Below are 14308 nucleotides of genomic sequence, written 5' to 3' on the forward strand. Positions count from 1 at the left end.
GCACTGGGTTGGGATGTTTTCTTGATGTGCACTTAACCTTTATATAAAACACTCTCTTATACATGAGTTTCTGTGAATTTGTTTCTCTAAAGTACCCAGACTAACACAACAACAAACAACATTGCTTTGGCCTTCCAATACCTAAAAAACTTCTCCTGATGTATTTATAGCAGTGATTTTAATCCTCTACTGTAAATATAAGGAACATATTTGAAACTCTGTCTTCTCACAACTCTAGTAAATATCTCTTCAAGATTCGCTGTGACAAATAAAATACTAGAACTTTCCTCCTCTTACCGTCTGCCCTTCATTCATTCTTCTTTCTACATCAGCTGCCCTTGTGTGTGTGTGTGTGTGTGTGTGTATGAAGATTGATTGTATTAGCATTCTAACCTGTGACCATGAACACTTTTCCCACACGTTGCCTATTACATCTCCAAACTAAAGTGTGATCTTTAATTGGGACAGCTGCCTTCAGCCTCTTGCCTTTAATCCATTTTTAATATTTCTTTTGGTTATATGGATTTATGGATATTCTTGTTTGCCATCCATGCCCTGTCCCCAAAAGGTCATATTCTATTATCTCTATAGCTTTCTGCGGCTTGAACATCTTAACTTCCTCTTCAACTCTGTTGCTCATTTTGCTCATTATGATAACGGGGCTCACTCGCTGTTAGTTGGCCTCTATCATTTCATGAATCTATTATTCCCTTTGGAGTCATGGAGCCCAGCCTGTAACAGCCTCTCCTACCACCAACCCTACCCTACAGCAGAGACATCCACCACCAACCTCCTAGATGAGCCCACAATGGAGCCCTCGCCATCCCGTATCCCTCTGATAACGGAGCATCTACAGATCCTCTCACAGAGTGGACTCAGATGTGGGTCGTCTGCCTTTATATTGTATTACCTTCTATTCTTCCCATTTCTCTGAACCTTTTGATTGTTTTGCCACTGTGGACCCTAGAAGTTTGGGAACGTCTACTTCATACTTTCTAGACCTCCAAATGCCAATCTAGCTGCACGTTAGCACCATCTTTTGGGGTCCTTGCCAAGGTATGAAATCTTAGACTACTGCAGGGTATGGCCTTGACAATAAATTCTTCCTTGGCCAACTTTATGATTTGCATCTCTTGCTCTATCACTGCCATCAAGTCAATTCTGACAGCAACTCTACAGGGCAGAGTTGAACCGGTCCTTTGATCTGCATAGCCTCAAGTGTGGCAGTTCGAAACCACCAGCTGCTCCATGGGAAAACTGTAAGGTTTCAACCCTCGGAAAGATGTACAGTGTTGGAAACCCTGTCCTGTAGGGTTGCTGTGTGTCAGCATTGGCTGGGTCACAGGTTTGGGAAATCTTTGTGGGAGTGGAAAGCCTAATGTATCTCCAGTAGAGAGACCAGTGGATTTGAACTCTACCTTGTGATTAACAAGCCAAGACATAACCTACTCTACTGGGGCTTCTTGATTTGGCACCCTTAGAATCCATGCCTTTTAACATGCTGTCTTAGCTCCTGATTGTATGTTAGCTGAGCTATAGGGCTTTTTTCCCCCCTGTAAAACCCTATCCCCACCACCACCACACCTTATTAATTTGAATGGGTTTTTTTAACCATTTTATTGGGGGCTCATACAACTCTTCTCACCATCCATACATCCATCCTTTGTGTCAAGCACATTTGTACATTTGTTGCCATCATCCTCCTCAAACATTTGCTTTCTACTTGAGCCCTTGGTATCAGCTCCTCATTTTCCCCTCCCTCCCTGCTCTCCCCTCCCTTCCAAACCCTTGATAATTTATAAATTATTATTATTTTGTCATGTCTTACACTGTCAACACGACACGTCTCCCTTCACCCGGTTTTTAAATTGTGATTTGACCTTCATTATTGATCTGGTGATTTGACCTTTGTTATTGACCTTCATTATTGGCCTCAGGGAAAAAATGGAAATCGATCCTGGGACTGAGAAGATAGGGCTACCTTGAAAGACAGAGGCTATCACAATGCCTTTCAGCAAAGGAAGATGCTAGTCAGAAGCATGCCTATGGAAAACAATACCTATGGCAATTAGTTTTGAATTGCTGAAGGATGTCTCACAGCTGATGATAGAAACTATGATGGCAAATAGAAACTGCTCACTGGCACGCCCTCCCTAAGTGCTGCTTCCCTAAGGGGGGGATTCTGCCTCGGGAGTGGGAGTTAGAAGGATCCAGAGGTGGAGGCAAGAGGCCAGGGGGCAGCAAAAGCAGTTACCTACACTTTATTCTGGAGTATAGCCTATAGTGCAAACATTTTCATTGCCAGGGGGAAGGTGAGTAAAATTTACTTTCTGAAAATGGGGCAGTCTACCAAATAAGTCTGGAAACCTATGCTTTAGCTATACCCTCATTACTAGCCTTTGGGAGGGAGGAATGTACTACTTCTCCAGGCCCAGAAGGTTCAAGGGAGATGTGGGCTTCATAATTCTCAGTTGTGTTGATTCAAATGTCTTTATCCCAATTTCACGATTTCTTCCCTTCCCAACTAAGACAGATTCTGGTTTACACAAAGTAGCTGAGGTTGAAAATTAAACCTTCTCTGGAACTCAGCTACCCGATCTTGAAAACCTTTTCTATCCCCTGGAAGGAAGAGATAAAAAATGTCTTTGTAGATTAACCACTGAGGTACTCTGATGTTGACTCTTTGACTTAAACTGGTGATTAGTCTCCCTCAGCATTCCTTGTCTTCTCTAGGGCAGGCATGGTCCGTGGTGATAGTCATGAGATTCCTTCTTTAACTACTGATTCTTCCAGGCCCCTAAACATTTGAGATATTGCACCAGCTGGTGCAGTTCTTTCTACCAGTATTCCATTTCATTTACACACACACACACACACACACACACACACAGTTTCAGCATCTGGACTACCATAACATGACCAAAATAAACAAAAAACAAAACACAACCACTGCCATCGAGTCAATGCTGACTCATAGCAACCCCCTCTGGGTTTCTGAGACTCACTATTTAAGAGAGTAGAAATCCCAGTCTTTCACCCAAGGAGCTGCTAGTGGCTTGAACTGCCGACCATATGAATCACAGCACAATGGGAACCTACTCCATCACTACGGCTAGGGCCACCCAAACCCCACTGTGGTCAAATGAAATTGCTTGCTATAAAGCTTCTACCCATGGTCTTTATAGTTCCCACCAACCGACTGGGTTGTTAAGTGCTGTCAAGTTGGTTCCAACTCAGAGACCCAATGCACACCAGAGAAGGCACAGCACCCCTGTGCCAAGAAAATATAGAAGACTCAAGCTGGGGGGTGTGTGTGTGTCAGTTTTGCAGTTTCACCATTCTATGGTGTATAAAATGAGCTAGCTCCGCAGTAGGAAGAGACCCAATGACTATCAGAAAAGAAAAGCCACCCACGGAGCATGGGCAAAACCCATGCATGAAGTGGAACCACGGTGGTGGCACCGAGAGCCACGGCCCTGGAGCCATAGGGGGTGGACTTCCCAGCCCACAGGGCAAGTAAACCCGAGTGCCTTTGGGAGAAGACTGGCTTACATATTGGGGTGCCCTTTGGGTACTTATCTAAACTAAAAGATGCTTGCTTGAGCAGGGCAGAGGCCAAGGGAGCTGATGGCTGAAAGGTTGATAACCAGAGAGAGATGGTCCTACTAGCATGGCTGAGAAGAGGAACTGCAGACAAAAGAGCTGTCTCCTTGACCTTGTGGACCCTGTTCACTCCTCTAATAGACCCGATAATGATGAGTGTTGTCTGTGAGTTCGATGTGGCCACTGCAATGAATTCGCAAAGCCACTAGATAAGTAGGATGTTGTAGGATGGGCGGTTAGTGTCAGAATCGGGAAAAACAAAAACAAAAGAAGGATGGAGGGTGGCAGCATGTTCTGACTCCTCTCTCATAGGAGTCACCCTGTGACGCTTACAGCAGCTATGAGACTGGAGTCTCTGCCCTTGGGCAACTAGACGAGGCCAGACCACACCATTTCTTTATCTTCCCACCTGCCAACCGGTGGGTGATCCAGCTCCACATTCTCATGTTAGAACTGGTTTCCTCAAACAACTTGTGGCACCAACTATTTCAGGTCGGAGTCTCCGGGCTGTGGGATGGAGAGCTGTGAGCAGGAGATTTCCCCGGGCAGGGCTTTCAGCAACGGCACTGTGAGGGAGTGAGGGGAGCAGAGGGGGCAGATGGAGAAGTTGAAGGTGCCTCACGGTTGCAATAGAGACTTCAGCTAACTGCATAGTGACCTGTGGATGGAAATGGACTTTCAAGGTTGTTCCAAATGGAGGCAAAGGGGCCAGGTCTTGGTACCAGTCTTCAGCTATGAGTTGTCCCTGAGGAAAAGGCGTACACTTGGATCAGGTAGCTTCCTTTGATCCTGGGCTCTGGGAGGTCACAACCTCTGTTCTTCCACATAGGTGGATCTTGGAGGAAATGCTGAGAGCTAGTGGCCCACCCACTGTACCCTGTGGACCCTTCGCTTCCTTTCCACCTGATGAAAAGAACTAGGCAAGCGGCCAACGCATTTTCCCAGGGGTGTTTCTGTGACCTAAGGTTTTTCTCTGTAGGATAAGTGAAGACTATGTTTCTCCTTCACTCCTTGGGCACTGTATGAGACTAAGCTCACAGCGCGCATGCTGCAGAAGGCAGCAGCCAGAGGGCAAGGTCTTGGCCTGCGCTCCCGTGAAAGCACATGCAGCGACTCATTCTGCCCTGGCTACATCCTCAGATGTACTTAAAGATTAAGATATGTTTGGCTCTTGAATGTCTTAGCTTTCCTATGGAGTGAGTCTTGTTGCCTAAAAAGATATGTTGCAGGCCTAATCCCTGATATCTGTGAGCATAACCTCATTTGAAGATTGGGTCTCTGAAGATGCTATCCATTAAGAAACATGAGGTCATCATGGAGCACAGGGGGTTTGAATCCAATAGGAATGGTGGCCTTGTAAAAAAGAAATGACAGAGGAATGGATGCGTGGGGCGGGGGGGAAGGCAGGTAAAACCCGAGTGCTGTTGCAGTTACAAGCCAGAGAAGGTGTGAGGCTACCAGTGGCTGAGAGACAAGGAAGGATCCGCTGGCCTCTCCCGAGAGCACGTGGCCCTGCCAGCACCTTGAATTCAGACCGCCAGCTTCTAGGACTGTGAGGGAGTACCTTCCTATTCTTATAAGCCATCCAACATGTGGCATTTGCTTAGGCATCCTTGGGAAGTCCTTACACTAGACCAATAACCAATAGCAGGATAAATGGCAAAGAATATAACGTCAACAATGTAATTCTCCTTGGATCCATAATCAATGGCCATGAAAGCGGCTATCAAAAAATGGAACAACATATTACAATGGGCAAGTTGGCTGCAAAAGAACTCCTTAAAGTGTTATGGGGGAAGAAATGTAACTTTGATGTAATTAAGGGGCACCTGGCCTAAGGCACGGTATTTTGAGTCACCTTATACATGTGAAATCTGGACAAGGAAAAAGGAAGAGTGATGAAGAATTGACACACTCATAGTGAGGTGTTGGCAAAGAATCATAAATAAAAATACAGGGACAGACAGAAAAACAAACCAACCTTCCTTGTAGGAAGTGCAGCCAGGCGTCCTCAAAAACAAGAATGAGCATATCATCGGGAAGGTCCAGTTGCTGGGAAAGGACATCATGCTTCCTAAGTAGATGGTCAGCAAAAAGTAAGAAACCCTTCCACAAGGTAGACTGACACAATGGCCCAACATGACAATGGTTGTGATGAGGGTGCGGGGCTGGGCAGCATGTCATTCTGGTACATTGACACTCTCGATGAGTCAGAGTCTTCTCCGGCTGCTAACCACATGGCAACAATTACACCTTTCCTGGCATTAATTTTAATTCGCGTTTTTTAAAAATGGAAAGTTAACCTCCTATCTTCAAGATGCTTTGGCTAGTGAGATACTTGAGACATCGGGATGGAAGAAAAGCTAACTCTCTGTCCATTTCATTGTCACAGGTACTAAGTACCTTCCATGTGCCAGGCATGGTGCGGAGAGCTTCCTGCTGAATGCTAAGCACAGCTTAAATGGGGGGATGAGTTGCATCTCATGACTTCCAGTTTCCTAACACAGAAACCACAGCCGGGAGGGGTTGCCAGATTCTCCAGGACTGAGATTGTGGTGTGCATTTTGGCATCTCTCAAGGCTTATGGTAAGGTCCCCTGCACATAATAAGGGTTCTACTTGTTTGATAAAAGAGTGAAATTGCCAAAGATCACAGAGCTAATCAGGTATCCAAGTTCCTAATCAAATACTCTCTCTACTAAACCAAGCTCCCTCTGTCTGAACAAGTCAAAAATTTTACACACAAAAATAAACAAACAGGACACTCCCTGGGAGACATAGCAGCTGACAAGACACATGGACCCACCCTGATGCAGAGACCCCTGCCAGCACCGAGATGTTTCTAATGACACTGGGTCTAAGGACTTTCTACCCACTGGCCTGTGATCTTCTGCATTCGGCATCATTGCATGTGTTTCGTGAGTCTGAAGAGGACTTTATAGATTGGTATCGGACGTATGGGCTAATATTGGACTTAGGGACTTGATCTGGACTGGGCTGGGATGTTTTCTTAAGGTACAATTACCCTTTATATAAAACTCTCTCTTATATTAAAAAAAAAACAATAAAAAATAAACAAGCAGATCTTAGTAATACGTCAATACTCTAAAGAAAAACAAATCAGAAGTGTGAGGGAAAATAAGTTTTCAGCAAAAATGAGTGGGCTCCAGAAGTCCAGAACGCCCCTCTACCTCCTGGCTGCCTCACCCACTGGAAACAAACTGGGCCACAATCAATCTGATCAGGTCAAAGGAGGGTCCCTTTTTCACAGAAAAGTCCGCCTTACCATCTAGTGTCCAGCGTCCTATGAGCTGTGTAAGCATAAGCAAGAGCAGGTTACCCCGCACCCTATATCCTCACAGCCATTATGTTCCCTCCCCAAGACCCTCTCCTGGGTCCTCGAAGGTGTCTGGGGAAACGCATTCAGAGCAGGCCCATCCACTATGGGAAGTGAATTGAATCAATGCATCATGTTCTAGAAGAGCGTGGGAGCTAATGTGATAAAAGGCGAGCCACAACCCAATGTGGCATATTACACCCATCAATCACACACTCCCACTCCTTCCAAGTTGCCTTGGGCGAATACTGGAGGTGCTCTTGGACCTGACCAGCATTCGCTGCGTTTTAATTACTTTTGTGTCTCACGCAATACAAATGGTGGTTATTTAAATAAGTTAGAGCCCTTGACTTTGTGGCCCTTCAAAGGAAGGCCGCTTCTTAGAGTCTTCCACTAAAACAAAAGGTTGGAGACATTTATCTCCTGGGGGTAAGCCTTCCTTTTCCCATCCGCTCTGTCTTCTTTGGAGGTGCTGGGCCCAGGGCTTCCCACCAAGGCAACGGGCAGCATTTCCCACCCCTGCTGGACCCACATATGAGGAAGGGCAACCCGTGTACTCCCTCCTGGAGCACGTGGAACAGAACGTGGACAGACTACCTGTTTGTCCCAAGGCTCCGCGTCTCTGTCCATAAAATCATCTGTAATGGTTGCACCTATGCCCCCAGTGCAGTCCCTTTTGACATCACCCGTGGTCTTCCTCCTGTCACTCATGTGCACACCAAAGCTGTGAGGGCTGTCATAATGCTCACTCACTCGACGTCTTCATTCGCTGGGTGTTGGATGTGTCCTATGTACTGTTTCAGGCAGTACCATTCAACAAAGTATTTTGTCATTGCACGGCTCCAAGAAGAGAACTCTGCTAACTTTATTTTACAGAAGAGGCAAGTGGAGTTCCAAAAGTCTAAGAAACATAATCAAGGCAAACAGCTTTCGACCATGTGTGAGCTTTTCACGGCATCTCCGTGATTTCATAAACTTGGGACGAAGCCAGGGATCAAGCTGCAGGGGTCATCATCTTCCCAACTTTGGGAAGTGCAGTGGGGGAAGGAAATCCTTTCCTATCAAAAGATCAGATGCGTCTTTCAGGTATGGGGATCCCCTAACCCACCTCCTATCCTCTCCAGAAAGTCGTCTTAACTCATTCAATGCAAATAGTGCCCCTCCTGAGCTTACTAGGGCTCCCCATTGACTCAGGCTTCCACACAGAAGTCAGCCTGGCTGGGCAGGAGAAGGTCTGTGGTGAGGAAAAAATGAGGGGCTGTGGGTCATTATGGACCAGCATCAATCTGATGGTTTCTTGTGAGTTTGGGGCAGTCCTGAGCTTTGAACCCTACCTTGAACCTTTAGCTGAAGTCACTTTCCATCTGGGCTGTTTCCCCACCTTAAAATGAGAACAACAACACTGATTTTTCAGAGTTTTTATATGGCTTAGAGACGGTGGCAAGGAAAACATGCTCCATAAAAGGTGGAGGTACACCTAAGACTAATGTAAGCCTCCCAATAAATATAAACTCACCCCTCATATACTGTAAAATGAGGGGGTGTTTACCCACCTAAGGATAAACAATAAGATTGAGACTATTTGAGAAACTAAATAAATAATTCTTGCAACAAGTTGCTCTTGGCAATAAACTATTTGATTCGTTCAACTAGATTTGGAGGCCAAACCCTACTGAATATTTCTGAAAATATCATGGTGGTTCAGATTCTGTATAACAAAACACATCAAGTCCAAATGATGGCGTTCTCACTTACCTTTAGCCAAACAGGAAAGCCATATGTATGGAATGCATTGCCATTTAAAAGTGGCCACCTTCCCTTGACCTGCTGAAAGTACACAGGGCTCAGAAAACCCGGAGGATGGAGGAGGGTAACAAATGAAACCCAGCTGAAACCTTCCAGACCCAGTGCTGTGGGTTGAATTGTGCCCCCCAAGTAAGTGCTAAAAATCCTAACAGCCACTGCAATGGAAGTGATTCCATCTTATAGTAGATTAGAATTGTTCTTCAGGGCTGTCAAGGCTGTAAATATTTGCTCCTTAGGAAAAAGAAGGATAAGTCTTTATCTCCTATATTTTGAACATGTTTTCAGGAGAGGCCAAAACCAAAACCCAAATCCACTGCCAAGTCGATTCTGACTCATAGTGGCCCTATAAGGACAGGATCAAAGTGCCCTTGTGTATTTCCAAGACTACAACTCTTTATGTGAGTAAAAAGCCTCATCTTTCTCCCGAGGAGCAACTGGAAGTTTTGAACTGCTGACTCTGTGGTTAGCAGCCCAGTGCATAACCACTAAGCCATCAGGGCTCATCAAGAGAGACCAGTCCCTGGAAAAGGACATCTTGTTTGGTAAATTATACGGGGCAGCGGGGAAAAAAAGGAAGGTCCTTGACAAATGGATGGACACAGTGGCTACTCCAAGGGGCTTGTACATAACCATCGTGAGGCTGGCACAGGGCGGCACAGTGCCGTGTTCTCTTGTACTGAGGGTTCTCTTTGAGTTGGAACCAACGCAGTGGCACCTAACAACAACAAAAACAAATCTGTATGGGAGCAGACAGCCTCATCTGTGTCCCACTAAACCCATACCTATCGCGATCATTCCATTACTGTTATGCTAATGAGGAAAGCTTAGTGTAGGGCGCATCTGGAGCCAGTCACCTTTTGAGATAGAAAAAGAGCAGCTCACATGCAGAAGAAGCAAGCAGAGATGGGGAAAGCCATATGCCATGCCTCGTGAAGCTCACCAATGAGCAAAGAGACAGATGCGTAGAGACAAGGACCGCCCCCCCACCCACCGCCACCAGCCACCAGGGAGAGAAGAGCCTTCCTTTAGAGCTGGTGCCCTGAATGCAGATTTCTAGCTTCCATTTCTGGTTTTCACAGCTAAAGCCACTCACTTGTAGTCCTGTTACATTGTAGGGGTTAGGTGCCATCCAGTCAGTTCTTCCTGAGAGCAACATTATGTGAAACAGCATGGCATGGTCCCACCCCACCCTTGCAATTGTTCCTGTTTGATGGAACTACATAACTAAGACACCAAGAAACTCAAATCACATCATTTGACTGATTTCTGTGCTGAGGAAATAATCTTCAAAGTGTACGGCAATGAAATTGGACTTCCCCCTGCCTCTCCCCACTCATAACAAACCATTCAGAAGTCCCACTGAACGTGTGTCCTATGACTTGCTTGCCCTCTTTCGTTCTCTCGGTTCCACGTGTGTTCGATGAAAATCTAAGTTCCTCCTTCTTGGTACCTAAGGAATTCTGGTAATATCTGGTGAACCCCAAGATCCGCAGTTCAGCCCCCTCCCCCCCTGTTCAGCTGCTCCAAAGGAGAACAATAAGGTGGGCTCCTCCTGTAAAGATTTACAGCCTCAGAAGTCCTAGTGAGCGTTCTACTCTGTCCTAGGGGGTGTCTGTCACTCAGAATTGACTCATGGCCGTTGGTTGGTTTGGGGTTACTTTGTCCCAAGACCTTGTGCAGGGCGGAGAAGGAGCAAACACTCCTCTGGCAACTACCCCGTTAACTCTGTTAACCTGCTAAACACCTCACACTCCTCGTCTCCCATGACCTCATTCCCTGTCCTCAAGAGACCTACAAATGGAAAAGTCAACACAATACAATACACAGCACAGGTGAGGAGGAAAATGCAGGAAGAGATGTAGTTTAGACTTTAGGTCTAGAATACTTTGAGAACTGTCAGCCTTCCAGTTAGCAGCCAGGTTTGGAGAATGATTAGCAACATAATTCTATCTTTCTTTTCAAGCAGATATTTTATTCTGCTGTTGGCAAATTCTGATTTTTGGTGTTAGGAATTCCAAGTAGGCAAAATAAAGTGCCAAAGAGGAGGCAGCATCTGAGGTGGGGCTTGCAAAAGAAAGAGAATTTCGAGACAGGAAGTTGGAAAAGAGGGTCTGGACATGTATACAGAGTCCATTACATAAATGCAATGACTCTTCAGAGGCTGTGTTAGGTAGGGTTCGCTAGAGAAACAAAACCAGGACACTTATGACTAGATTGATTAATTTATATATCACGAAGGAATTAGTCCACACAGCAGTACAGAGGGCTCAGTTCAACTCACTTCCACGGAACAGTTAATATACTGGAAGTCCTTCAACTCAGAAGGGCTGCTGGGTCCAAAGTCAAGGAAGCAGACCGCTGAGTCTTCTCTCAGACAATGCAAGCAGAATCCACATACAGGCAGCAAACAGCAGGGTGAGTCATCAACAGTCAGCAGCTCAGGAGCTTGTTGAAGCAGGGCCAGATGGGAAATCAAACTCAAGCAATGCAAGACTACAGGATTCACCAGCCTCAACTCAAGGGATGTACACACCAGCAGCATGGTATCGAAGCAGGTATTGAAGGAACCTCGATCCACAGGTTGGCTTGTCCCACAGGGAGTGTAGCTCACAAGTTGAGGCTTTAGCTTACATGCAAAAGCAGCCACATGGTGGTCCGATCACCAGAGCCAGAGAGAGAGGGGCAGGCCTTGTCGAGCCATTTATCTCTTTGCCCTCCAATTAAACTGTGACCTGATTAACCCCACATGTTCCTATTGGCCAGGTTGACACAGTAAATCTAGCCTATCACAGTCCACCCCTTGCCAACTTGGGACCTGTACACAATTTTTTAGCCATATATAATTTTCAGACATTAATGAAATCACATTTACACTTAACATCATACATCTATCATACATATAAATTAAAACACACAGAATCTAATTGTATCTGGTACATCATACATAAACAAAGGAAATCTATTTAATAAGCATATATAAAGAAGATAAACTGACAATCACAAACCTCACTTTTTCAATTGATCACTTGGTTGTAACTGATAGGTAGAACTACCTTCTACTACCAATTCTGTATTACCTTTGCCTTCGACCAGCACCTCAGCTGGCTGTGGTTCTTTGCCTGGTGGGGTAACCCAAACTTTCATTCCTGAGGGGTCTGAGTCATTAGACATTCTGTCAGGATGGGGTTGCTGTAACTTACCATTTATTTTAATCATAGGGCATGGTAGCACTAAGAGTCGGCCTATGGGATCTCCTAGTTCCAGACATATTCTTCTGTACCTCCATTATGTAGCACCATTCCAATTTCTCCTTGATAATTGGGATCAATCATACCACTCAGTACAGTAACACCCTTCCTGACCTGTTGATCCAAAGGCACAAAGATCCCAAAGTGGCCAGGAGGCATTCTCAGCTGCCTGTTCAATGGAATAAGGGCTGTGCTTCCAGGTGGGAGAGAGTTCCTTCCTTCAGGACCAGGACCTCCAGGCCTGAAGCACATAGGGTTGCTGGGACAAGAAGAAAAAATGCTGCAAGTGGATCACTAGGAGTAATAGTGAGTGGTGCCATTCCACCTTCCAACCCTTGGTTCCTGAACCCATGAATCCTGGCTAGTGGAGACACAGCACCACATATTGGTTGCAAGTTTAAAGTGTATACAACCTCCTGGAGAACATTGTCCCAGCCCTGCAAGTTTTTTCAGCCTAGCTGGCTGTAATTGTGTCTTTAGGAGGCCATTCCATCGTTCTATCAAGTCAGCAGCTTCAGGATGATGAGGAACATGATATGACCAGTGAATTCCACTGGGTCCATTGCTGCACTTCACTTGCTGCAAAGTGAGTTCCTTGATCTGAAGCAATGCTATGTGGGATGCCATGCCACTTTATTCATGTGTCCATTGGGCAATGACAGGAGTGGTGAAGGAAGGAGGAGGACCAGTCTCCACAGTGCATGTCATCTTATCCACTTGATTGTTAAAGTCCTCCTCTTCAGAGGTAAGCCTTTGGTGAGCGTTCACGTGAGATACAATTACCTTTACTTTCTTGGCCCATTCAGAGATATCTATCCACATACCTCTTTCCCACACCTCCTTGTCACCAATTTTATAATCATGTTCCTTCCAATTTCCTGGTCATCCAGCCAAATCATTAGCCACAGCCCATGAATCAGTATATAATCTCACATTTGGCCAGTTCTCCTTGCAGACAAACTAAACAGCCAGGTACACTGCTCAAAGTTCTGCCCATTGGGAGGCTTTCCCTTCACCACTGTCCTTTAGGGAGATCCCAGAAAGGGGCTTTAGTGCTGCTGCTGACCACTTACCAGTAGCACCCACATATCATACAGAGCTATCAGTAAAACAAGCATGAATTTTCTGTTCTTCAGTTAACTTATCATAAGGAACTCCCCAGGAGACCATAGGTGCGATTGGGAGAAGGAAGGTACTGTGGGCAGGAGTGGAGACTGGGGGCATTTGGGCCACTTCTTCATGCAGCTTACTTGTCCCTTCAGGCCCTGCTTTGGCCCGGTCTCGTATCTACCAATTCCATTTAACAATGGAGTGTTGCTGCGCACGTCCAAATTCATGACTCTGTGGGTCAGACAATACCCAGTTCGTGATGGGCAGCTCAGGCCTCGTGGTGACTTGGTGGCCCATGGTGAGGTGTGCAGTCTCCCCTAAGACCCAGTAACAGACCAACAGCTGTTTTTCTGTAGAGGATGACAGGAGTTTACTCCAAAATCCCAGTGGTCTACATTGTGATTCACCAATAGAGTCTGCCAAAGACTCCCCACTGCATCTCTATCTACAACTGACACCTCTAGCACCATTGGGTCAGCTGGATCCTATGGTCCCAGTGGCAAAGCAGCTTGCATGGCAGCCTCAACCTCAACAAAAATTTGACAATCCACTTCTGAGGGTTTAGTCATTGAAAACCTTATGGAGAGCATTAGATCATTGTCTGATAGAGTGCCAGAACATGAGCCCCTCGGGTTGGAAGACACATAAAATTTGCCTGGGGTATGGTCCCAGTGGCAAAGCAGCTTGCATGGCAGCCTCAACCTCAACAAAAAATTGACAATCCACTTCTGAGGGTTTAGTCATTGAAAACCTTATGGAGAGCATTGGATCATTGTCTGATAGAGTGCCAGAACATGAGCCCCTTGGGTTGGAAGACACATAAAATTTGCCTGGGGAAGGGTTGCCCTCTTGTTGCAGAGCCTTTTCTGGTTCTGGGCCCCACTCGAAATTGGAGGCCTTTCAAGTCACTTGATAAATAGGTCGAAGTAGAACACCCAAATGAGGAATATGTTGCCTCTAATCAAACCGCAGCCTGATTAACCCCACATGTTCCTATTGGGCAGGCTGGCACAATAAACCTACCTATCACAAAGCCCACGTAAGTGGTCTTATTTATTGGGAGAAGAGGCGTCTGTATTCCGAGTCCCTGTGGTGACTACCAACAATTGAAACCCAAACCAGACCTATTACTGTCAGACCCCTTCCAATTCCCGGTGACACTTAAGTTAGAGTAGCATTGTTTCATAGGGTGTGCTTCACTGTAA

This window comes from Echinops telfairi, unplaced genomic scaffold, assembly GCF_000313985.2.
Source record: "Echinops telfairi isolate 266 unplaced genomic scaffold, ASM31398v2 ScPeMD7_17;HRSCAF=63, whole genome shotgun sequence".
Taxonomy (NCBI): domain Eukaryota; kingdom Metazoa; phylum Chordata; class Mammalia; order Afrosoricida; family Tenrecidae; genus Echinops; species Echinops telfairi.